Here is a 27,048-nt window from a genome sequence, read left to right as displayed (position 1 = left end):
TTATTATCTTGTCTCATCATTGTTTACTTTATTAGAGATATAACTATTATACATATTTTTTGATTTTTAAAATACCATTGTTAAAATTTTCATTTATATTAACATTCAGAATGTGTAAATAGACAGGAGTCCAAATTAGAAGGTATAATTATGTATATGCATGTGTAAATGTGTAAGTACATGGACTAATGGTGTGTGCTAGTGAGAGTAATGGTTTTAATAGAATTTTTTGCTTCTTAATTTCCCTCTGAAATTTTATAGCAGAAGTGGCTATTTAACAATGACTACAAGGTATCTCAGATCTTTAAGTCTTCCTTTAATAAAAGTGTTTAACTATTAATGGGAAAATCAATTACTGTACAAATGTCTGTAAGCAGGTTAAAACCATACCCAAGTCTTTTTGATCCAATTTCCACCTCAGAATTCTCCCACCATGAACTAGATTCCTATCTTCTCTGGTCAGAAACAGTGCACAGCAATAGCGAGTGCTGAAATGATTATCTACTAAAAGGAAAGTCAGGGCCATGTTGTCTCAGGCTCCTTCTACAGGAACACCACTCAGTTCAGGGTATGTGACATCATGGTTGATGATGGGCCGAGATGCCCTTGTGAACACTCACAGGCTCTGCAATTTGGTAGAGATGTATATAATTAATTCTGCTTTGTCCCTGATGTTTCTAGAACTTAATTATGTTGAAGTCCTGGAAGTCACTGCTATTGACCCACTGTGCCTTTGGTGCGTGAAACTTAAAAGAGAGGTTGCTAAGATTTCATCTTTTGGAAAGTCAAAAGGAAAACAATCAGAAAAATAGGCCTGGGAGCTGTAAAAAGAAAGCTTGGTGATGCCCTGTGTTAACTAATCATCTGTTTCTAGTTCTGCCTTTTCTTTTTTCATAGAATAGTCAAAACGTCCAGTTGGAATGGCTGTGGTTCATCAAGTTCAATCACTTTAATATTACGGATGAGGCCTCAGAAAGGCCAGATGACCTCATCAGGGTCACACAGCTTCTCAGGGGCCAGGACCGGAAGCCAGGCATCCTGGCGTCCAGTCAGGTCATCTGTCCACTCCACACTATGCTGCACTAACTTCTAATGTGCAGCACAAGGAAGTAATGTGTCTTTCACAGAAATCATGTTTTGAGGAACAATAAGAAAAAGGGAGAAAGAGAGGGAGAGAGAGAGAAGAGGGCAGAAAAGAGAAGAGAGGAGAAGGAAAGAAAAGGAAAGGGAAAGGAAGAAGAAAAGGAAAAGAAAAAAAGAAAGAAAGAAAAGAAAATGTCAGCCCTTCTTTAACAGTACATGTGTAGGTAGATCTGGGCCTATACCTGGGTTACATCTAACTCATTGCCAGGTTGACCTGTCAAAATATCACATACCTGAGGGACTGAAGAGCCTCCTGTGAGGAAATCTATCTGAGGCGAGCATCTATAAACAGTGGTGCACCAAAGGGAATGAGTGGTGGGAGTGGTTTGCCCTAGGCAGGAAGGAATATATATATTTGTTTCTTCTGATATTGTTTAGAATCAACAGCACTAGGTGATGCTAAAAAGCAGACCAATTTTAGCCAATTCTGTTATAGTTCTAAATTCTCTACAGACAAAGCACCCATTATTTTCTGTACCCAAAGTGGACTAATCTCATGGCTCCCACAGTACCCTCTCTGTTCCCTCTACCCACCCCCTCACCCCTGTCTCTGCTCCTGTCCCCTACAAGCCTCTGACATAGTGGGATAAACTCTGGACCCTCCCCTCCAACAGAACCTAAGAGACAGTGGTGAGAGAGGCCAAGTTCCTCTTGGTTTGCCAGAGACCACTGGTAAATGTGGCATCCAAGTATCAGTGGTGCCAGTGGGCCGGCCAGAAACCAGGGACCAAGAAGACTTGGCTCAATCATGCATAATGAAAAGGACCCAAAGCAAGAGAAGAGGGAAGCAGTAGGCAGCACATAGTAGCAGTCTGCACAGTTGACTGGGTTATTGGTGAGTGTATGTGAAATTTCCCCTGGGAACCCTAATATGCTTAGTTTTTCTGATGGGAGATTTTTTTAGAAATATGCCTTAGCAGATGGTCAATATACATTATCATTGTAGCTATTACTGTGTGAGTAACTCCTGGTGTGAGAATATGTAAAATAAACAGATTACAGAAAGGGGTCTTTAAAAAAATCCCTTGGGGATAAACATTAATGTTGTAATTTTGAATAAGTTCATGAATATGCAAAGTCTGCATGAACACTTTGGCTACTAGAGATGTTAAATGGACAAACTGGCCTAAGGATTAAGTCTGTGGGACTAAAGGGACTGAGGCCGTGGGTCATGTTGTATAGACACAGAGCAGCTTTTTACGGAGAAAAGCACAGTGGCAAGTTCTGTGTTGGAGGTCACAGGAAAGGTGGCTTATCGCAACCATCAGCAATGCTGGCTAACCTATTATAAAGCATGATCTCAACTAATTCTGAAAGAAAAAACCTATCTCAATTGTTGAAAAGTTTTCCACAGGTTCTTCATTTTTAAATTGTTTTAAACAGAGGTGTGATTACATTTCCCCCTTCTATTATTTTGAAGTTAGAATTTCAGGAGAATTAGAAAATCATGTGCTACAAATTCTCTTTCTATAAACATCGAGTAAAGAGGAAACTCACATGTGTGTTGTCAAGCTAAATTACGGGTGAAACGGAGGACCATAACCATATGCATCCATATGCATTGACTGTTGTGGCAGATTTAATTAGTAAAATTAGTCAAACCCACCAGCCAAACTGCCCACATCAAACCAGCACAACCTATGTTTGTTGGCAGAGTATTGCAGTTAAATAGGCTGAGATTATTTCAGTGTAAGACAACCCTGGCTTACTAACTATACCCATGACTATGACTAACCTTCAAATAAAATTATAAAGGTATTTTGGCCTTCAGTGAGAAAGGAATAGACAAGTTTCCTAAAGTGCTCAACAATGCATCCTAAAAGGACTTATTTTAATTAATCTGGAAAATCCTCTAATTGGTTGAATTTCTGGGGAAAATTCCCCAGCGGAACCCTTATATACAAGAAGAGAAGTCCTTCCAGTGACTCTTAAATTGCATTAGGCAACTTAATTTCAACCGATACATTACACCAGAAGAGTTAGGCTATGAAATACATTGTTTTCAAGGAAAAATCACAGACATAACCTTAGCTAGGCAATGATTTCCACCTATAAAATCTAGGCAAATTAATTCCATCTATCATCCCACCCTATAACCATCAACAGTTTTAATAAGAACTTCTTCGGCACAAGGGTATTTATTTACACTCTTTATACACTGTTGAAAATACTTGGAATTTGGGGAACACCAATCTGAGTAGTTGGATTCTCTCTTTATGATATAGAATTCCTTTTAGAGTTAACAGAAGTATTTTGGTTCTTTCCTTTATAGGTTTATGAAATTTCCTTGACTTCTTGTGCAAGATGACTAATTTGCCTAAAATGGAACAAGAAAAAAAAATCTTAAGACTCAGAAATCAAGAAATCATTAGGGTGGCTTCCTCCTAGTTTTCGTTAGAAGGTGCCATTCAGTGACCTCAGCAAAGGTGGTCATGATAGAATGCCTGTCTGAACTGTCAGCTTGACTAAGTACATTTCTAAAGCTTTCCATATTGGCATTTAATCTTTTATTTAGTCACGGAAACATGAAGTCACCATTTTTAAAACTGCCAAGAGAAATTGGGGGAGAAAAGTGTTATCTTTCTTCAGCTCCCAGCAAAACACTGCAAGATAATAGGAAGACAAGAATATTTCTTCCATTAACCCCTTGACCCTGCAAGTTAATGGCTTTTTGTTGCAAATACATCAACAAACAGGGCCCCATGTGAGATTCTAACCCAAGGAGTAAGGTCTCTACAATTACACGTAATAGTGTCCAGGTGCTCCATTCTGACACCTAATACACTTAATGTAAGGGTCAGGCTGCCCAGAAGCTGGCCAGGAAGCAAAACAGCCATATTCTCAGAGCGACTTCTAAGGAAAAACACACAGACACTTAAATTATTATTTTGAACTTAAATACACCAGAAGGGCCGCCACATCTATTTTTTTCCTTAATCTAAAGGTCTTATGCTATTGCATAATGAAGGTGACATTTTCATTATCCACGGAGGACTCAAAATCTATGGTAAGATGAAAATGAGTGCCAAAAACTTGGAAACACAATTTTAAGCAATTTCCTAAAAGAAAACACATTACAATTTGCATAAACTATCCAATTAGTATGCCTTAGCTACAGCTTAAAAGGATGACAGTGACAATCAAAATTACTATCACTTCCTATTAATATAATATTAAGATTGTGCTGGGATTTCCCAAATTAAAATGTTAATAAGTAAGGGCTTCATCAAGTTGATCTGGGATGCAAGAAAAAAAAAATGACTTAATTTCTTCAACATCAAAATCTCATCAGAAATGTACTTACACAGAGAGGGCAAACAGCAGAAGCAAGAAGAACTATAATCCTGCAGCCTGTGGAACATAAACCACATTCACAGAAAGATAGACAAGATGAAAAGGCAGAGGGCTATGTACCAGATGAAAGAACAAGATAAAACCCCAGAAAAACAACTAAATGAAGTGGAGATAGGCAACCTTCCAGAAAAAGAATTCAGAATAATGATAGTGAAGATGATCCAGGACCTTGGAAAAAGAATGGAGGCAAAGATCGAGAAGATGCAAGAAATGTTTAACAAAGATCTAGAAGAATTAAAGAACAAACAAACAGAGATGAATAATACAATAACTGAAATGAAAACTACACTAGAAAGAATAGCAGAATAACTGAGACAGAAGAACGGATAAGTGACCTGGAATACACAATGGTGGAATTCACTGCTGCAGAACAGAATAAAGAAAAAAGAATGAAAAGAAATGAAGACAGCCTAAGAGATTTCTGGGACAATATTAAACTCAGTAACATTCGCATTATAGCGGTCCCAGAAGGAGAAGAGAGAGAGAAAGGACCAGAAAAAATATTTGAAGAGATTATAGTCGAAAACTACCCTAACATAGGAAAAGAAACAGCCACTGAAGTCCAGGAAGCGCAGAGAGTCCCATACAGGATAAACCCAAGGAGAAACACGCTGAGACACATAGTAATCAAATTGGCAAAAATTAAATAAAAATTATTAAAAGCAGCAAGGGAAAAATGACAAATAACATACAAGGGAACTCCCATAAGGTTAAAAGCTGATTTCTCAGGAGGAACTCTACAAGCCAGAAGGAAGTGGCATGATATACTTAAAGTGATGAAAGGGAAGAACCTACAACCAAGATTACTCTAGCCAGCAAGGATCTCATTCAGATTCGATGGAGAAATCAAAAGCTTTACAGACAAGCAAAAGCTAAGAGAATTCAGCACCACCAAACCAGGTCTACAACAAATGCTAAAGGAACTTCTCTAAGTGGGAAACACAAAAGAAGTAAACGACCTACAAAAACAAACGCAAAGCAATTAAGAAAATGGTAATACGAACATACATATCGATAATTACCCTAAACGTGAATGGATTAAATGCTCCACCCAAAAGACACAGGCTTACTGAATGGATACAAAAACAAGACCCATATATACGCTGTCTACAAGAGACCCACGTCAGACCTAGGGACACATTCAGACTGAAAGTGAGGGGATGGAAAAAGATATTCCATGCAAATGGAAATCAAAAGAAAGCTGGAGTAGGAATTCTCATATGAGACAAAATAGACTTTAAGATAAAGACTATTACAAGAGACAAAGAAGGACACTACATAATGATCAGGAGATCTATCCAAGAAGAAGATGTAACAATTATAAATATATATGCACCCAACATAGGAGCACCTCAATACATAAGGCAACAGCTAATAGCTATAAAAGAGGAAATCGACAGTATCACAATAGTGGGGGACTTTAACACCTCACTTACACCAATGGACAGATCATCCAAAATGAAAATAAATAAGGAAACAGAAGCTTTAAATGACACAATAGATCAGATAGATTTAATTGATATTTATAGGACATTCCATCCAAAAACAGCAGATTACACTTTCTTCTCAACTGTGCATGGAACATTCTCCAGAATAGATCACATCTTGGGTCATAAATCAAACCTCAGTGAATTTAAGAAAACTGAAGTCATATCAAGCATCTTTTCTGACCACAATGCTATGAGATTAGAAATGAATTACAGGGAAAAAAACGTAAAAAACACAAACACATGGAGGCTAAACAATACATTACTAAATAACCGAGAGATCACTGAAGAAATCAAAGAGGAAATAAAAAACTACCTAGAGGCAAATGACGATGAAAACACGACGATCCAAAACCTATGGGGTGCAGCAAAAGCAGTTCTAAGAGGGAAGTTTATAGCTATACAACCTTACCTCAAGAAACAAGAAGATGTCAAATAAACAATCTAACCTTACACCTAAAGGAACTAGAGAAAGAAGAACAAACAAAACCCAAAGTTAGCAGAAAGAAAGAAATCATAAAGATCAGAGCAGAAATAAATGAAACAGAAAAAAATAAAACAATAGCAAAGATCAATAAAACTAAAAGCTGGTTCTTTGAGAAGATAAACAAAATTGATAAACCATTAGCCAGACTCATCAAGAAAAAGAGGGAGAGGACTCAAATCAATAAAATTAGAAATGAAAAAGGAGAAGTTACAACAGACACCGTAAAAATAAAAAGCAGCCTAAGAGACTACTAAAAGCAACCCTATGCCAATAAAATGGACAACCTGGAAGAAATGGACAAATTCTTAGAAAGGTATAATCTTCCAAGACTGAACCGGGAAGAAATAGAAAATATGAACAGACCAATCACAAGTAATGCAATTGAGACTGTGATAAAAAATCTTCCAACAAACAAATGTCCAGGACCAGATGGCTGCACAGGTGAATTCTATCAAACATTTAGAGAAGAGCTAACAGCCACCTTTCTCAAACTCTTCCAAAAAACTGCAGAGGAAGGAACCCTCCCAAACTCATTCCATGAGGTCACCATCACCCTGATACCAAAACTATACAAAGATACTACAAAAAAAGAAAACTACAGACCAATATCAGTGATGAATATAGATGCAGAAATCCTCAACAAAATACTAGCAAACAGAATCCAACAGGACATTAAAAGGATCATACACCATGATCAGGTGGGGTTTATCCCAGGGATGCAAGCATTCTTCAATATATGCAAATCAATCAATGTGATACACCATAATAACAAATTGAAGAACAAAAACCATATGATCATCTCAATGGATGCAGAAAAAGCTTTTGACAAAATTCAACACCCATTTATGATAAAAACTCTCCAGAAACTGGGCATAGAGGGAACCTACCTCAACATAATAAAGGTCATATATGACAAACCTACAGCAAACATCATTCTCAATGGTGAAAAACTGAAAGCATTTCCTCTAAGGTCAGGAGCAAGACAAGGATGTCCACTCTCACCACTATTATTCAACATAGTTTTGGAAGTCCCAGCCATGGCAATCAGAGGAGAAAAAGAAATAGAAGGAATACAAATTGGAAAAGAAGAAGTAAAACTGTCACTGTTTGCAGATGACATGATACTATACATAGAGAATCCTAAAGATGCTACCAGAAAACTACTAGAGCTAATCAATGAATTTCGTGAAGTTGCAGGATACAAAATTAATGCACAGAAATCTCTTTCATTCCTGTACACTAATGATGAAATATCTGAAAGAGAAATGAAGGAAACACTTCCATTTACCATTGCAACAAAAAGAATAAAATACCTAGGAATAAACCTACCTGGGGAGACAAAAGACCTGTATGCAGAAAACTATAAGACACTGATGAAAGAAATTAAAGATGACACCAACAGATGGAGAGATATATCATGTTCTTGGATTAGAAGAATCAATATTGTGAAAATGACTATACTACCCAAAGCAGTCTACAGATTCAATGCAATCCCTATCAAATTACCAATGGCATTTTTTATAGAACTAGAACAAAAAATCTTAAAATTTGTATGGAGACACAAAAGACCCCGAATAGCCAAAACAGTCTTGAGGGAAAAAAATGGAGCTGGAGGAATCAGACTCCCTGACTTCAGACTATACTATAAAGCTACAGTAACCAGGACAATATGGTACTGACACAAAAACAGAAATATAGATCAATGGAACAGGATAGAAAGCCCAGAGATAAACCCATGCACATATGGTCACATTATCTTTAATAAAGGAGGCAAGGATATACAGTGGAGAAAAGACAGTCTCTTCAATATGTGGTGCTGGATAAACTGGACAGCTACATGTAAAAGAATGAAATTAGATCACTCCCTAACACAATACACAAAAATAAACTCAAAATGGATTAAAGACCTAAATGTAAGGCCAGACACTATAAAACTCTTAGAGGAAAACATAGGAAGAACACTCTTTGACATAAATCATAGCAAGATCTTTTTTGATCCACCTCCTAGAGTAATGGAAATAAAAACAAAAATAAACAAATGGGATCTAATGAAACTTCAATGCTTTTGCACAGCAAAGGAAACCATAAACAAGACGAAAAGACAACCCTCAGAATGGGAGAAAATATTTGCAAACGAATCAATGGGCAAAGGATTAATCTCCAATATATATAAACAGCTCATCGAGCTCAATATTAAAAAAACAAACAACCCAATCCAAAAATGGGCAGAAGACCTAAATAGACATTTCTCCAAAGAAGACATACAGATGGCCAAGAAGCACATGAAAAGCTGCTCAACATCACTAATTATTAGAGAAATGCAAATCAAAAGTACAATGAGGTATCACCTCACACCAGTTAAAATGCACATCATCAGAAAATCTACAAACAACAAATGCTGGAGAGGGTGTGGAGAAAAGGGAACCCTCTTGCACTGTTGGTGGGAATGTAAATTGATACAGCCACTATGGAGAACAATATGGAGGTTCCTTAAAGAACTAAAAATAGAATTACCATATGACCCAGCAATCCCACTACTGGGCATATACCCAGAGAAAACTATAATTCAAAAAGACACATGCACCCCAATGTTCATTGCAGCACTATTTACAAAAGCCAGGTCATGGAAGCAACCTAAATGCCCATCGACAGACGAATGGATAAAGAAGAAGTGGTACATATATACAATGGAATATTACTCAGCCATAAAAAGGAACGAAATTGGGTCATTTGTTGAGACGTGGATGGATCTAGAGACTGTCATACAGAGTGAAGTAAGTCAGAAAGAGAAATACAAATATCGTATATTAACGCATATATGTGGAACCTAGAAAAATGGTACAGATGAACTGGTTTGCAGGGCAGAAATTGAGACACAGATGTAGAGAACAAACGTATGGACACCAAGTGGAGAAAGTGGCGGGGGCGTGGGGGTGGTGGTGTGACGAATTGGGCGATTGGGACTGACATGTATACACTGATATGTATAAAATTGATGACTAATAAGAACCTGCTGTATAAAAGAATAAATAAAATAAAATTCAAAAATTAAAAAAAAAGAAATGTACTTATACAAATGAGAAATCTTTAAGGGATAAAATAGCATTAAGTTATTATATATTTTCATAACCTTTTCCTAATTGTAAACGTGCCCCTTCTCTAACAGTTTCCTTTAGGTAACTTTCTAAAAGAGGAAATATTATGTTAGAGAACATGTTGAAAGATCTCAATATATACTGTTAAATTAACCAGTTCTACTCTAGAAAAGCTGTCCAAATGTATGTGTTATTACATTTTTGGGCAATAAAAAGTCTGAAAATCATAGTTATTAGAATTATTTAATTCAAACCACCATTAAAAACTAATTTGGAGTAAAAACTCAGACTTATAAATGTCCCATTATTTCTAAGCTATTAAAACAGAAGATTACAGCAATATCTTTCCTCATTTATGTGGCTATAACCATACATCAAACTAAAGTAAATAATGTTTTAAGAAATGATAGGACTTATCAGAAAGATAAAGAAATAAATTTACTTTCTAAATTATAAATTGCACTTGGATAAGCATCATCAATTAATATTTATTATACACCATAATATAGTAGGTGTCATTGAAATATGACTAGAAGCTACTATGAAACTAACACAACTCTACTGTTAAAGTTTGACCTATAAATCTAGTAACGAGACAAAAAAGTCACACAGTTGTGTGACTGCCAATCATGCATGTGACAGGAACGATGAATACCCCTTTTGGGAAGAAACTTCAGATACAAGTAGAAAAACAATGACCTTCTGAAATCAGAATAGTGCTGCAAATTAGCAAGATAAATACAAGTTGACTAACTGTAGAAAAATTGAAAGCTAAAGAACATGGGGGAAAGATTAAACTTCAGTCAGTGTACTTACAGTAAAGTTTCCCCTAAATCTATACCTAAGTCACTGTTTCCAATTACATTTTATGCTAAATTCACTTAAAGTAAATGAAAGAATGTTTACAAGTGGGTTTTGCCAGCTGCTAATGCTAGTTATTACAATTATGAACAGTAACAGTAATAAATGCTATAGAACATATCTGAAAATAACTACTTTTCCAATAGAGTCCCCTAGTCTGACATTATTAATTACACATCAATCTAGATATAGTAAGTTAATAAAAAGTCTACTTTAATCTCAAAATGTACTGACCTTTACATACAAGGAAGGTCCTATTAACATAGTAGGATATGAACTTTAAGTTGTTTTTCCAATTCTGGTAATAAAATGCACTGAGTCAGCCTTATATTTTATGCAGCCCTTTCAAGACCATTCATTCATGCATTCGTTCATTCATCAGCAAATGCCTACTGAGTTCTCTTAGGCTACTGGCACTGAACAAAAGGTGAACAAAAGCAGCTATGATCCAGGTCCTCATAGACTCTGTGTAGTCTAGAGTTAGAAATAGGTATTAATCAAAACGCTTCATGGCACTTATCATACACATGGATAAAAATCTCTAGTTATGATAAGTGCTGTGAAGGAACAGTAGCCAGTGCTGCAAGGAGATTGAATCTGGGGTTTGGGGAAGGCTTCCTGAGGAACCGCCATTTGAGTAGGAATCATAAGCACAAGCAAGCATTAGCTAAGTGAGAAAGAAGGGGGAGGGAGAGGATCCTTAGCAGAGGGGACAGCAGGCACAAAGGAAGAAGGGAAGAAACACAGAGTGTGTGGGGCAGACTGCTACAGAGTGAGATAGGAGAACAAATCATGCAAACTCGGTAGACAGGGATGGTTTGGGTCACTATCCCAAGAAAACTGGCAGACATTGAAGGGTTTAAGCAGAGGAATGACGTGTTCAGATCTGGGTTTTGAAAACAGCGTTCCACTTGCACACTGGAGAGTGTGTTGAAGTCAATGTCTGGAGACCATTTAGAAGGATATTGCAATAGTGCAGGTGAGCGGTGATGATAGTTTGGGTTGGGAAGGTGACAGGACAGTGAATGTAGACAGAAGTAGATGCAAGAGCAAGATGTTTAGGAGGTAAAATGGGCAGGTCATGTTGATGGATTGGACACGGTAGTAAGGAAGAGTGAGGGATCAAGATTTTGGCCTGACATCCTCAATAATACCATGTACTGTGATAAAGAACAAAGCACAAGGAGGAGCCCTAATGGAGGAAAATCGGGAGTTTGTTCTCGACAGCTTGAACCTGAGATGTCTAACAGAAGATGGCGAGAGAAGCATGGCCTGTATGGAACTTGAGACATAAATTTGTATGGCATCAGCCTGGGGTTTGTTGAGGTAAGGTGACAATAGGATGTCCCTTTAAAAATTAAAGCTGAATTTAGAATAATAAAAGTTTACAAATGTAGTAAAGCTTTTACACAAAAATGTATATTACAGATAAGGGCATATACCAGGGCTCCCTATAGTAAAGCAAAATTATATATGTGTGAATGTGAAAGGCATGTTTTTGCACTTCTGAATCAGCATGCCCAGTGTGCAGTAGGACGGCAATGCCTTTTTGCCATCAAAAAAAAAAAAAAAAAAATTAGTACACAGTTAAGAAAAGACAAACTAAAATAACAGCAAATTCAGCTTGCCCTCCAATAAGGAAGTAATTCAATAACATCCACAGATATTAGATTTTCTGTTATAGAGTATCCCTGAATAAGTAAACTTATTTCACTTTTTAGTTCAAGTAATTTATATGGACATTGAGTGAGGATGAAACTTTATTCATATAAAAACATTAACATTCTGAAAATAATCTGGTTATTCAGATGAAACAGCTCTTCTTTTTTTCCCACATTGGTTACTACTAGTTTTCCCAGCCCGGCTGCACTAAAACAATTCTTGGTCATCATTTTCAGTGAGTGTCCTACAGAGAAAAAGCCTAAGAGATTAAACAGGAGGATAGCATTCTTGTTATCACACTGGATCAATTTCCAGTTATAGATTCCAATCACAGAAGAGGCAGAAAACCTTTCAGAACCACTTATATCAAATATTATCCCCTAACTGAAAATGTGGTAAGTCAGCAGACAATTCTTCCTCAGACTTGACAAAAATCATGATGATTATTATTCCTTCCTATCAACCACCTGAGGCTCTTAAAAACCTGAATATATATAGGCTTATAAAACTTCATATAATATGAAACTGTTCATGTCAAGGTCAATGTATACCTCCCTGTGGCCAAATACAATGGACCCTCTCTCTCTCCATCTACTTGGACTTCTCTGCTCCTGGCTTCCGCAAGATACACTTGGCTCCTCGATTCAGGCAACACTGTTCTCTCTTGGATTTCATAAGGCTCAACTCCTCCTTTTCTTACTACCTTCCAGGCTGTCTTCATTTGTTCCTCGTTCTATCCCAGTCTTTGAAATGCTAGATGTTCTCTTTACTATGCACAATATCTCCCTACATGACCACATCCAGACACATGGCTGTACATTCCACATAATGATTTCAGAAACATAAACAAAAACACATAAGCTACTAATTTCTATCACTGGCCTTGATTTCTGCTGTAATTTCCAAAATTGAATATTCAACTGCCTGTTTGATATCTACATTTGAATATCTTGTAGGTGTCTCAAACATCCTATGGGTCTAAAATGGGATCCACTTTTGTTCTACTCTTACAAGTATTCATCCCTCTCTGTGTTTCCACCATATCCATGACATCAATATCCACTCAGTTGTTTAATCCAATTCATAGGAAGTGTTCTTGATCCCTCTCCCCATTTGCCTCCCCCCATCACCCCTCATATCCAATTTATCAGCTAGTCCTTCAGGGTCCATCTCCAAAGCTTATCTCAAATCATCATCATCATCATCACCTCTTGTCTAGATTCCGGCTTTCTTCTCTATTAATACTAACACCTCTAGAATCCATTCTCCACAGTCACCAGAGCGACCTTTAAAACTATAAATTGGCTTGCATGACTCCCACATTTGAAACATTCTATAGCTTCCCATTTTTGTAGGAATAAAATCCAAACTGTGCCCTACTAAGTCCTTCCTGGTCTGGCCTCTCCTACTGCTCCAAACTCAACTCTAGTCTCTTCTCGCTGTGCATTACCTACAGTGGCTTCTATGGCTGTACTTTGAAAACACCAAGCTCTTTCCTACAAATAAGGTATGATGTCACTCTGTTAATACAGACCTGTGCCTGGCAGTAGCTTCTTGTCTGTCAGCCCCGAACCCATCCTTCTAATCCTTTGCTTTGTGATGCTCGAGCTGGCACTGTTAAAGGTACGTATCTTCTTTAGCAGCTGGCTTCCTGTTAGGTTCCACCAACAGGGTCAGTAGAAGGAAACTGGCAAGCAGAAGAGGAGAAAAAGAAAAGACCAGCTCCTTCCTTTTTCACTCATCATAGAGGATAAAATGGAGTATCAGTGTATTTTATAACTAAGTTGGAGGTTTTTTTTTTTTTAATATTAGGCATTTCATAAATTATATCAACAAAATGTAAACTCCTTTGAGGACAAAGACTGGGTCTTATTGATACTACCATGATGCTGGGAACCATTACTTATTCTGTCAATACGCTTTTGTTGAGTACTATATGAAGTGCATAAAATGCTTAATTTTCAATACACACTATGACCTAATGTAATAGGTATTTTTTCTATTTTACATGCACACACACACACACACACACACAAACCCATGTAAAGAGAAGATAGGAAAGGTAAAACCAAAGGTCATACAGCTAATAAATGATTAAGTGAAAATTTCAACTCATTTCTTTAGGACTCCAGTGCTCTCATTCTCCATTAGACCAGGCTGCTCTTACTTATTTACTGTTATATTCCTTGCCACAAACAAGGTAGAACCCTGTACAAAATAGATGCTCATTAAATGTTTGTGGAGTAGATGACAGAACAAACAAATAAACACTTAAAAAAAAAAAAACTAAAATGACTTTGATTTGTTGGCATGGGTAAATAAACCTGATAGCATTTCTGTTCCAAAGGTACAGCTTTGTGGCTACAATTCAGTGATCGCACCATTCTAATAAATAAGGGACCCATGTGCTGACCAGAACAATGATGAGGAGGGAAAAGAAACTGAATCAACTTGGTTAATGGAATTTCCAATATGGTGATAAATCTAGGCTGTTAATCTAACTCGAAGGATGGGAATATGAGTGTTCAAAGTGACAGCCCAGATTCTCATAGAAGTGTTTCAAGGTGCCGATGCTTTGCCCTAATGACTCCACAGAGCTGTGATATTAGTTCAGAAAATCTGCTTTACATGTCGGATTCTTTCTTTTGACAGAAAAGTTGCGCTTGTGAATGAGAACGTTTTGGCAGATCACCAAATGATCATTACAGCTTTAATCTTTGAAGGCTATTCCTAACCAGTACTCAGCTCCAAATAATGAATGCAATTCAAATCTTAAAGAACAAAAATAACCTGGCACTGAACTGTAGAAGTACACTGATTATGACTGAATAGGAGAAAGAAGTGTATGTAGGGAGAAAATAATATGTTCTGTATTAAAATACGTGGGTGTATCCACAATTAATACAGAACAATTCAGAGCTAATCCAGTAGTCTTATATCCATAATTAATACAGAACAAGTCAGTGCTAATCTAATATTCTCATGGATTGTATGCAGAGAGAAGCAGTGACTGTCATTCCATAATAAAACATTCCCTAAATTAAATCCCACAGTACTTGATATGATACAAGCTTTATAATGCATTTCTAACAACAACAAAAAATACCCATAAATGTTATAAGATAGAAATATCAATTCTAAGTATTTTTTAATTGTAGGATAAAGAAATATGCTTAATGTTGGGTTTTTCTTAAGAATATTAAGATTTTGCAAAAATTTTAATGACATCAACAGACTACTATAAATGGATTGCCATTAAGATTTCAAAATTAGAGAATATTCTAATTTGAAATATTCACCAAGTAAAAAAATATAACTATATAATATAAATATAAATGCATGTATTTAAACAAAATATAAACGAATTCATATTTATACATTAGTTATATGCTTTTTGAAGGGTTCTGATTATTATAATATACCAATTTTAGTCTATAGTCATATATATTATATACTGAATTTATGGATGCTAAAGAGGGTTTGTTGGAATCTGAAAGGATGATGGAAATAGTGACAAGATTCACGTCTTTGATTCGTGTCCCAGCTCATCAGTTGAAAATGTTCAAAAATTTACAGTCGTTTGGTCAATTCCTTTGTGTTCCACGTGAGGAAACTGAGGCACAGAGAGCAATTACACATCCAGACAAGACTGATGCAAAACTAGGGGCAGTGACCAGGTCTCCTGATATCAGTCTCTGTGTTTGTATCCCCCTATTCAATTCTGGGTCTTAGTTTTCTCAACTGGAAAACTGGAATAATAACTCCTCTGTAAACCTTACATCTTTTGTAAGGATCCAAAGATGACATGCTCCTGGAAGCACCTCCCAAACCACGAAGTGCTCTATTAACATACGGATTGTTAGAGCACAGATGTGGCACATGTCTTTAGTCTGTTCACATACAGGCTGAAAATGTAAGCGCATATATCTGCATGCAGAATTCAACGTACTGTATTTAAACAGAAGTGGCTTCTCTCATTTATTAAATTGACTTATTTGTACAATGTAGGACTAATTAGTTTTTATCATACTCTGGGCCAAAAAAAAAAAAAATTGCATATAAGCCATATCGAAGTTTACAGCGCTTTTTCTAAAAGGGAAAACTCTGTCTGCAGCAGACACTGTTGATGCCTTGCCTCATAGCCCTCTGGGTCAGCTGAGTAAACCTGCGGCTGAGAACACTTCCTGGTGGCTGGCAATTTCCCACCTCACGCAGGACTCTCTTCTCTGCCCTTTTCTGTCAGCCCTAGGGTTTGCACAGAGGTGCAACCTGGAAATCTAGTGAGGAAATGCATGGCGGAGACTTAACACCTGGGGCAACTCAACCAGTGTGTGTATGTTGGGAGGTGAAGCATTACTTTGAGCGTCTGTGATAGAAATTCCACTTGCAAATTCATTCTGAAAACTGAAGGATCTCTGCAAAACTCTAAGGAGCAATTAGTTAATAGTGGCTGCTTTAAATTTGGGTCTTCAGGGTCTCCTTTTAGCTATGTGAGCAAGGTAAAGTGATGCATACTGGCAAATATATAAACACATACAACACTGACCATTTCAATTAGGTCTGGCCTTCTAGACCTACATTTCTGGCTACTCACAGAAATTTAACTAATCCCCTAAGTGCTACAATGCAATGTGTCTCAGCCTTGGTGAAGGTCATTTGACCATTCCTACTGCGTGAACTGTGTTCCTTTTTAAAACAAAACAACTTCAGTTGTGGTTCATAAAGCCAGCTTGGTCATAATCCCTTTTATGGGAGTACTTCTGAAACATTATATATGATCCTTCTCAACAACTCTTTCCAACCTACATCTACTCAGAAAACACACTACCTGTACTCTGCCCTGGGCCTTGGAATGGCCTTTGGCCCAAAGCAATAAAATCTTTATTTTATTGAGAAATGTTTACTTTTTTCTGACCCAAATTATCAACTTGATATTTATTAAGTACACTGACAGCTATGGCATATTCACAGTCTAGAAGACCAGTAAAACAATTTTACATGCAGTTTTTATGTCTAAACAAATAACAAGCGTATATGTAAAATACCCACTTAAAGAGAAAAAAGTTGTCTATTGAAATAAAGGTTGAAATGCTGTTTTTTTAAAATTTACATATTTGACATGTTTAGGTTTGTTTAAATATACGTAGAAATGGATAAAAACACATTTAGCATCTTTAGTGATCATTTGAATATTTCATTTTCTTCTAATAAAAAATAAAATCTAAATTTCATTTTTAAATATCCATTTTTTTTCTCTCTTTCAATTTTGAGCACTTTAATTTTTATTTCTCATCATCATATTTAGGCAATGTCAGGAAAGCAAATACAGTTATATTCTTAATGGAAATGAGGATGGATGGTTCATAAGCTTGCATTAGTGTTTGCAGCACCTGAGTAATCTGCAAGGTAAAGACAGATTTCTTTCAAGGTCTTATCTTTGGTCTTTTTGGGGAGCTGCTCTGGTTTCAAGGAGACGCTGCAAAATTATATGACTTCTTTCTCGTCCAACCCTCAGAACACCTATATTTAATTAATGAAAATTAGGGATGTTTCATCACAGTTTAGTTTAGGCACATCATATAAAGATGGCAAAGTTTAATTGCATTTAATTTTTTTCTTTTTCTTTTTTTGTGATTAATTATATGAGAACTTCACGCCATATAGCTTTTGATGCAAACCTCAATTTTTAATGGATGAATTGAAACAGTTTATATAAATTTTAAAACAGCATCCTTAATAAAAAGAATAAAATGTATCAGGAATACCTTTAAAAAATAATATTGATTTGAGGTATTTTTTAAATACAGAAAAGTATAAAGAAGAAAATGAAAATGACCTAATATTTTACCATTCAGATAAACTAGTTTTTTTATTTTTTAATCAAACAGTGCTTAAAAGTAGATAATCAGAATCTTCTCTTCCCCAATAGTCCTTCTTTATAAAGAAAACCACTATTAAAAATTATTTCAAACACCATTTATCCTCCGGTGTTGCAGCAATTCACCCAAATGTGTCATCTATTTGTTTATGTGCCTACCTATCCTTTAAAAAGAGGGATAACACTATAAATGCTATGCAACCTAATCCATTCCTTAGTGCTTAATAAATCCTGGAATATTTTCCACATCAGTACAAATTTGCCTTTTTTATAGGTTGCATAGTATTTCAATACATAGAAAACACATGCTTTTTGATTCTTAGACTTGACTATCAGAGAATGGTGTAGACTAAATTAAATGAAATGCTCTTCTAGGTAAATATTTTATAGAGTGGAAAAGCCAAGATTTAGTAACGAGATCTTGTAAACTTGCTCTATTGCTCCCTGTCAAGTGCCTGCATTCATGTGGTCCACGAATGCCACAGAATAGACTCTGCAGTATTTCTTCAGGGAATATTATTTAGGACACATATTCTCTGAAAAAGAGCAGCCCCTAAATCCTAAATGCTCCCACAGCACAGTAGAGTAATACTTTTGCTCTCCCATAAACCATGTTCTAGAAAAGAATAGGAAGTCCCTGCAAGGTTGTCTGAACAGGGGAGTGTGGCCTCCCCAACATGAAAGGGAAAATGGGGTGTGGTATTATGTCTACAGGGCACATTCTACAAACAGCATCAGTTACTACTTAAATCTCTTGGATGCTTAGGAAGATAAGCAGAACAAGGGTTTTCTTTCAGGTGAGATCATGGAACAGATGAGAGGGGCCAAGCCTCCTTGGTAAACCTTATCCTGCTTGTCCTATCAACCCACTTTTGCTTTGACTTCGTATCACATCTCTTCAATTGAACTCACCGTCAACTTTGAACTTTCCCCAGGCAGGGAAAAAAGGCTACATGCTCCTTAACAATGACAGGTGTACTTTTTTATGACCTCTGAGGATAAGTCAGAATTTAGTACAAACATTTACTTTTATTTCTTCACTCTTTAAAATATATTGAAAGATCTCATTTTTGAAAGGCTTTCAAAAATGATCATTTAAAATATAAAAGGTAATGAGAGAAGATTGATAATGCTTCAAATCAATTATTAAAACTTAAGGACTGGCCAGCTCTTTAACAGACATTTAATATGGAATCAAATGGTCTATCCCATTTAGATCATATTAGATATGGCAGATCAACTATGAAGATCAATAAGTATCTGGTAGTTATGATCACCATCATGTGTGTAGCTTATGGCTAAGGAAGGTATCAGAGAGAGATGATCCACGTATGACTTAAACTTGCAACCTCTACCTCCTTAGAAATTGCCTGCAATCAACTGAACTTCCCAGTGGTGGCCATACTGAGGGTCCTACAGGTGCATTACTTTTCCCATATTTCAGTTGTAACATTGCCCCCATTGCCTCTTTTTTAAGGCATATTTGGGGAGTTGAGAGGACAAAGTGCAGAATGAGAAACCTGAGAGCATGGTACCCAACTCTCTGTTCTTACTGAAAGTGGCAATGGGAAATTCCAGATTTGAAATTCTAAAGAGGGAGGTGATCATTTCAACAAAAAGCTGTGGGCATTCTTCTCTAACAGATGCTCTGGATTCTGGTGGCCTGAGCCTACTGCACCCCAGAATGCACTCTAGTTTTTGCCTTTAAAAGCACAGAGTTCAACCCTTAGCCTCCTCGTCTCCATTCCCAAGAAAGTCCACTCAAGTCTCTTTTTTCTTCTTCTAATAATGAATCCCTAAGAATTTAAAAATAGATTCAACTCAACCTCCTCTGAAAGCTGAGAATGAACAAAGACACAAATTTGGCCAGTAAAAAGAGAATAGGGATAGTTATTTCCTTCCAGGCCAACCTCTCCCCAAGGGAAGAAATAGTCAAGACTATTAAAAGGTGAGGATTTAAATCACGCTAATAAAGAATTGGAGCTGTCAATGCCTCAGAGTCTGGCAAAAGAATCCAGTGCTCAGCATTTCAGATGCTGAAAATTGCAAGCTATCTCAAAAAAAGATTTCAGTACTTTGGAAAATTTCAAGCCTCTTCCTTAGCTTTCTCTCTCTGTCTCTTTCTCTGTCTCTCTCTCTCTGACTCTGAGTGAGCCAAACAGTATCAACAAGAGAATTGGGAATTCAGAGACTTCTCATGCACTTAAAGCATGCTTATCACTACCTTTCTGCCATCCCATCTACTTAAACATCTAAGGGAAGGAATTCTGTTTCTTAAGAAAGGAAACCCAAACAAGGAGCACAGACACTGAAGTGCATTTCCTACTCTCCCTTTCAGACAAAGGTGGCCATTGACATGTAAGCAAAAGTAGTCTGGTGCGGTTTCCAGGACGGCTCTTCAAAGGATGCGATCAACTGAGGGAGCATCATTTCTGATCTTCACTCTCCTTCCCTTTCCCCTCCTTCTTCGTGCCTGGAACCCGGAGGTGACTAATAGAACTCCAGCAAGTTATCTAGGACCACGAGGTAAGACTTAAGATGGAAAACAGACATTAACAGAGAAAGGTGATAAAAGGAGGCAAAGTTCCTAATGATGGTGGAGCTCCCATATCACCCTTGGCCTGCCTCCTTCTCAGCTTCTTTTGCCTGAGATTTTTTTTTTTTTCAAATAAAAAAATAAATTAAAAAATACAACAAAACCTCCAAATAACTCTACATTTAGTTTGAGTCACAGTAATTTGGGCTCCCTGTTACAGACCACTGATACGGCATGTCCCTGAGTATCATTGTTTGGGGTAGGCGTCGGGGGACACGTGAGATGAGACTGGCTGAAAGAGGACGGTCAGTAGAGCTCACCCACAGTCTTCCGCCTTGACTCCAAGTCCCTGGAGGGCACTGTTCCTCTCCCCTTCCCTCAAACTATGACTTCATTTGAATTCATTTAAACACAGTGGGCCATTTCCTCTTGTTCATATCTCATTAAAGGCTCTTTTCTCTGCTCATTTAAATTAGATTTAGCTTACAGAAGTATGCAAAAGGCTTAAATGTCTCTGTGTGTGTGTGTGTGTGTGTGTGTGTGTGTGTGTGTGTGTGTGTGTGTGTGTGTGTGGTGAGGGGGCACGGAATGGAGATGGTGTATGTTTCAAATAAAGCTAAGTGATTTTCCCAGTCCAGGTCCTTCAGTCCTGGACCAGCGGCCAAGGTCAGCCCAGACTCCTAAAATGATCTCGCTCAGAATCATGAGCATACACACAGCCCTGTGTGAGTATTCGGGGGAGAAAAAGAATCTGTTTCATTTAGCGTGTTGCCACACAGAAGTTAACTGAAATTATTAAAGGGTAACTAAATGGGCACTATCTTTTCTTTTTATCAGGAGAAAATGTTTTTTACAGAAATTTACTGTCATTCTATTGAGTTTTCTTTCTTTTCAGAAAAGTACGTTTACAGAGCATCCCTGCCTCCAGGCCCTGTTTTCTCATTTGTAATGATATACTATATGTAAGGTTATATTACTAGTACTTGTAATTTCCCAACTGCTTGATGCCTAATGTCACAAAATTATAACTAAGAGAGGCTGTTACCTTCACTGCTCCAAGGCATGGCAGAGTGTTATTTTGGCAACAATGAAAGCGTATAATAAAAGACTAATTTTAGTGACAGCTTGAGTGCAAGCTGTTAGAAAAATCAAGTGCATGTTTTCCCTATCCAGGTAACCGAATCAGGTGGTCCCCTCAAAACAGCATCCTTTTCCAACTGACTCTGGATTATGCAATTTAATTCAACAAGCATTTATCAAATACCCATTACATGCGAAGCACTGCAGTGGGTGCTGCAGTAACCAAACAGCAACACCTGCCCTTCAGGAGTTTGCAATCTAGTGGGAAAGAGAGGTGCCTATTAACATAACTTTAATACAAGGCAGATGGTAGGAAGTGCTAAAATGAACTGTCACGGACTACAGCATAGGCATGTGTGAAGCATCTGGCAGAAGGGGGCTTTGGAGAAGGACTTCAATAGGAATATAATATATACACTGCAGCAAAGAAAGCCAACCTAAATAAAGGCTCAGAGATGAGAACTCCTGGGGTTTGTTAAGGGACAGGATATCGGGAATATGTGACCAGAAGACAGTAAAAATAGGAAAAAACACACACACAAAAAGGAGAGGGTTTGGAGCTAGCAGGAAGGCAAGTCGATAGAAACATAGTGAGCGTTTAGAGGTAGGGGTGAGGAAGAAACAGCCAGCCTGCATGATGTGATTGCAGTCTCCCTGATTGCTCTGCATTAGTCTGTGTCGCTGATGTCACAGGGCCCCACTCACATCCCCTTACCCTGACTGCCAGCACCTGTATTTTACGTATCTATTTTCCCAAAGGGCTTTCTTTGGCTTCCAGAGCCTGCTTTGCTCCAGCACATGGGAGATGGGAAGTGCTGGGGAATTCACATCCAAGGCGAGCTGTTTCTAAGAGATAACCGATGGGAGTTGGTATGTTAACAGCCAAGCTCTTTTGCCCTTGGGTGGGTAAGGGTGGGCTACCAGAGTCTCTCTTCCCGATCTCACTCTCCTACTCCCCTACCTTGAGCCACCTTGCTAATATACTACCTACCCTCAAGTCCTTAAAATCTCACAGTCTGCTTCTGGGGAAAACCAACTTGAAGACAACAGTATGGGTGACGATAATTTGCTGTTGAACCTCATTGAAGCACTATCATCAGGAATCTCCAAGGCTTTCTTTTAAAACTGCGTATCCGTGTAAGGAGAGAAAAAAGCAGAACTGTGAGGAGAATAAGTTCTGCTGAGTAGAGATGGCAAAATATGAGACACAATAGAACGAGATGTTTACAACCTGTATTTAGGCCCGAAGTATCATTTAGTCACGTGGCTGCACAGCAGTCTCTTGAACGTGAAAAGCTCCACGATGACCCTGAGAAAAAGGCAGCAACTGAACAGGGTTTTCCTGCAATAAACACACTGCCTTCTGCTTGCCTTATTGCTACTTACATGGTATCCATACAGGTCATTAAGATTTAGAAATAGACTTCAGAAAGACAACAGCGTAAGAATATTATCCCTCAAATTGTTATGCACTGTTACGAACAAACCTGCATGGAAAAGCAGTAGTGTGGAATTGTTCACATTCTGAGACGGGTGCTTTGGGTGCAAGAAGGAAACATTTAGGAGAAGCTTCCTCTGAGAAGCCTTCCTTGGCTAACTTGGTGCTCAGCAACCTCCTTGCTTCTGAGATGCGAAAGCATTCAGAATCTCAATGGTTCATTCGTTCCTCAGCCTAGTATGTACTGCTGTGTCCTGTCCTTTAAACTAGACTGTAGTCCTCCTTGATCACAAGTCTTTGTGGCTTGCACAAAGTGACCCTTACTCTGGCATGTTGTCTTCCGGGACAGCAGACTTTGGGATGGAGCCTGGAGTACGGGAAATTTATTACGGAGTGTTCTTGAAATTAGCAACTATGGTAGAAGCAGAGGAAGCAGGGCTGGGCAGGGAGAAAAGTTGGGCTGTGCTGCTGTCACCAAATGCCTCAGCCGGTTCCATGGGAAACTCTGAAACTGGGATACCCTTTAGAGTTGTCACAAATGGGGCAAAGGAGCTGGCCGTTTATACCTTTGCATTGGATGTGGGCATCCACTAAAATGGTAGATGATATCTTTTGGCTGATGTGAGTGACGTCAGTGTACTCGTAAGCACCTGGGGAAACCTCAATAATATATTTTAGTTTTGAAATTGAAGAACTGTGTTGAGAATGTTCTATGATGAACACAAATTCATTAATGACAGCATACACTAGCTATATGAGTTTTGTCTTCGTTTTCTAGCAAAATGGTTAAGGCTCTAGGTAGCAAACCTCTTTATTTCACTCTTTGATTCACAGCATTTTTAACATAATAATTGCCCAATTGCAGTATCAGTTACTGATGATGATTATGATTTTACTGGAAGCAATATTAAGAATTAAGTTCACCATATCACAGTACTAAACATCAGAATTTACTTGTAAAGATATATAACATTCCTATAAGACATTCTTTTAGGATTCAAGATAAGGAAACACACCGTTATACATTATGATATATAATGTATCTATGATAACAAAAGTTTTAACTAAGTGTGCCTTTTTGGTTTGGCTGCCAAAAAGCTCCTTCATATTAGTTCTTATACATTTCCAGTTCTGACATTTTTTTAATCATGATGCATATTTACCATTATTTTATTGCATGTACATTTATATGTGTTGAACAAAGTAGTGTGTAAATAGATAAATCAGCATTTCAAAATTGTAAAACTTCTCTGCTGCCCAAAAAAGCCAAAGCTGAAGTTCCATTTGCTCTCTAAGGCTTCCCCTAAGAATACCAATCGCTCCGTACGCAGATTTTGTGCAGTGCTGGGCTATGTGGTTTTGCAGTTCATAGCAGACTAGTAGGAGGAAAGGGAACCGAGGGAAGAACAGAGTGGGTTCAAACACAAGAAAAATAACATCTAGAGAGAGGAGAACTGAAAACAAATAGAACGTTATCAATTCACTGGCAATTACATTATGAATCAGGGTTTTTAAAATTTCCTCTTTTTTTTTCCCTTGTAGATAAAATGGTCCATGTCATTTAATATGTCACAAAAAGGAAAGGTCACCCACTTCAAAGGCAGGATAATGTGCTCTCACTCTTAAAGCACCTCGATGTCAGAAGGTCCTGATCGTGTATCCTAATTTAGCAACTTTCCTATGTGTGACGATGACTCATTCCCTGTGAGCCTCAGCTTCCTCATCTGTAAAGTGGACAATGATACTTATCTCACAGGATTACGGTCAGGGCTAAATAAGATAATCTAACTGCTCAATACAGGACCTGGCTCACAGCAAACAATCAAAATACATATGCTATTACATTTATTGTGTTTGTTAAAATATGAGAAATGAACCTAAATGCAGGACATAATGATCAGATAAATATTGACTGGTAATTATTTAAGATATAATAAAGTTTTAAAATAAAAGGTTTAGAGTAGATAAAAATATATGAAGAATACAGAGAATATAAAGAATAGAAGTTATATTTAAAAACCTAATATTTGTCAACCTATTAAACATTCTATCTGTTAAGGAGAATTTGGTGAATAGAATTTTATTTTTACCATATTGTTTACCAGTATAAACCTATAATACATGAGAACACTAGGTTATGGAATATGATACAATGTAAAGTTCCAAATTAAATTCTATTTTGAATAACAGAGAGCTATAAGGCCATTGTGATCTGCTGACTAAATGCCTTATGCTGTCAGCTTGCTGTGAATTAGGGGCTAGAGGAGGACACAGAGATCATGACAAAAATCTAAAGACTCTTTCACAGGTTCTCAGTAGAAATCAGAAAAATGCAAATGTGATCTTGTCACATGAGTGTGTAATCACATGAAGGCCAACACAATCACTAAAATTACCTTTGGAAGATAAAAGGTGAAGTGTGTCTATAAAGGGAAAAAAATATATCAGAATTTTCACACACAGGGAAAGCAGGAGCTGGTTTTGAGAATGGGAAACCGGATGATCAGAATCCTAAGTTAGCAAGATAAATGAACTTCATGGACATGCTGTGAGCGGCAGATGGTTTTGTACACTCAGCTTGGAACAAAGACATCTGATGATGACTTTTGGTAGAACAAGTCTGACAATTTTTTCCCCCACCCATAATCTTGTCCAGTCCAAAGTTGACTCTTATGCATTGCTAGTCGATGCTAGAAATGAAGCTGGTCCTGAGTGATTTAATCAGCTAGCTTCATTTTGCTTAATTTCACTCATCTGCAAGATTACAATAACAAACCTGAAAAAATTACATGAGGTAGTGAACAAAGAACTATACTGTGAATCAGGAGATTTTCATTCCAGCCCTAACTCCTCCTTTGCTTGGCCTTCTTGAATTTGACCTTTTTGAGCTCCAATCATCAAATAAGGTGCTTGGATTGCATAATCATGAAGGCACTTTCTATCATACAACAACGCTGTCCCTCAAGCACCGATTCTAGATATTGCAAGGGATTGAAACACTTTCCTCACCTGGTCTATTCATTCATATCTATCTTAAAACATAATAAAGCTCTCTAAGTGAGACAGCCAAGAGAATACCCCCCGCTCCCCAGGTCAATTTAGCTGTATCATGAGAAGCAACATAGTTTGATGGCTCTGATGTGATTCCAACAAGGCTTAGTAAGACCTGTCAGCATTAGTATCACTCCCGCAAATGACCATGAATTCCACACTTTGCCACCCTGTCTGAATGCCTTCTGAATTCATTCTGAATCCGGGCTGCGTAGGTTGTCTTAGTGAAGAGCTATGGACAGCTTAACGACCCATTTTATAGATAAGGCCACTAGATGGAAGGGAAAGAGTTAGAAATTTAAAACATCAGGCCACAGAGATAGATACAGACAGAAAGGTAGGAGGACAACAAGGACAGCTGTCCAGGCTTGGCTGGCCTTTCTAAGACAGCGGAAGGTCAAAGAGCCAACTGGTGTCCAGTTCCTCCCACCAGAGAGAATGCAATGACAGAGATTTCAAGAGCATTTGTAAAGTCTATCAGAGAATTTTCTTTTTTTTTGCAGTTTGCCTGCTATTTACTGCCAAAATGTACGACTATTTCCCTTTTTATGTCTCTTTGGCAACATGAGGCAGTAAAGAGTCAGATAAACCTGGACTGGAAAATGGCTCTGTCATTGGCAAACTTTGGGAATTTGGACAAGTTACTTAGCATTTCTGGGACTGATCTGTGGGAAAAAGGATGGTGAAAAATACAAAATCGGCTGGGTTGGAGGATTAAAATGGAAAGCAGTGTGTAACGACCGCAAGCTCAGTAGATGCTCAATCCATGAATGAAATTTTACTTGTTCCTGCTGGCTTCAGGTTTTAGCATGACTTTTCCCAAAATACAGAGGCTTGTGAATGGTTTTAATTAACACAAGATATCACATTTATAACCCATTTTCCTCCTCATTGGTAAAATTGGAAGGCACCTGATAAGTCCAAACTGCTCTTGGTACAGGAGGATATCAGCGTGAAAACTCACACATTCCTTACG

General features: G+C 37.6%; 1 protein-coding gene across 8 annotated transcripts in view; it reads right to left on the bottom strand.

Annotated features, from left to right (window-relative positions):
* MACROD2 (mono-ADP ribosylhydrolase 2) overlaps positions 1–27,048 on the bottom strand; it is a 1,990,905-nt gene that overhangs the window by 1,219,576 nt on the left and 744,281 nt on the right. The window lies entirely within an intron of this gene.

The sequence above is a fragment of the Balaenoptera borealis genome (genome assembly GCF_965194805.1).
Source record: "Balaenoptera borealis genome assembly, chromosome: 16".
In the NCBI taxonomy this organism is placed as follows: Eukaryota; Metazoa; Chordata; class Mammalia; order Artiodactyla; family Balaenopteridae; genus Balaenoptera; species Balaenoptera borealis.
This window is presented reverse-complemented; position numbering and strand designations above follow the sequence as displayed.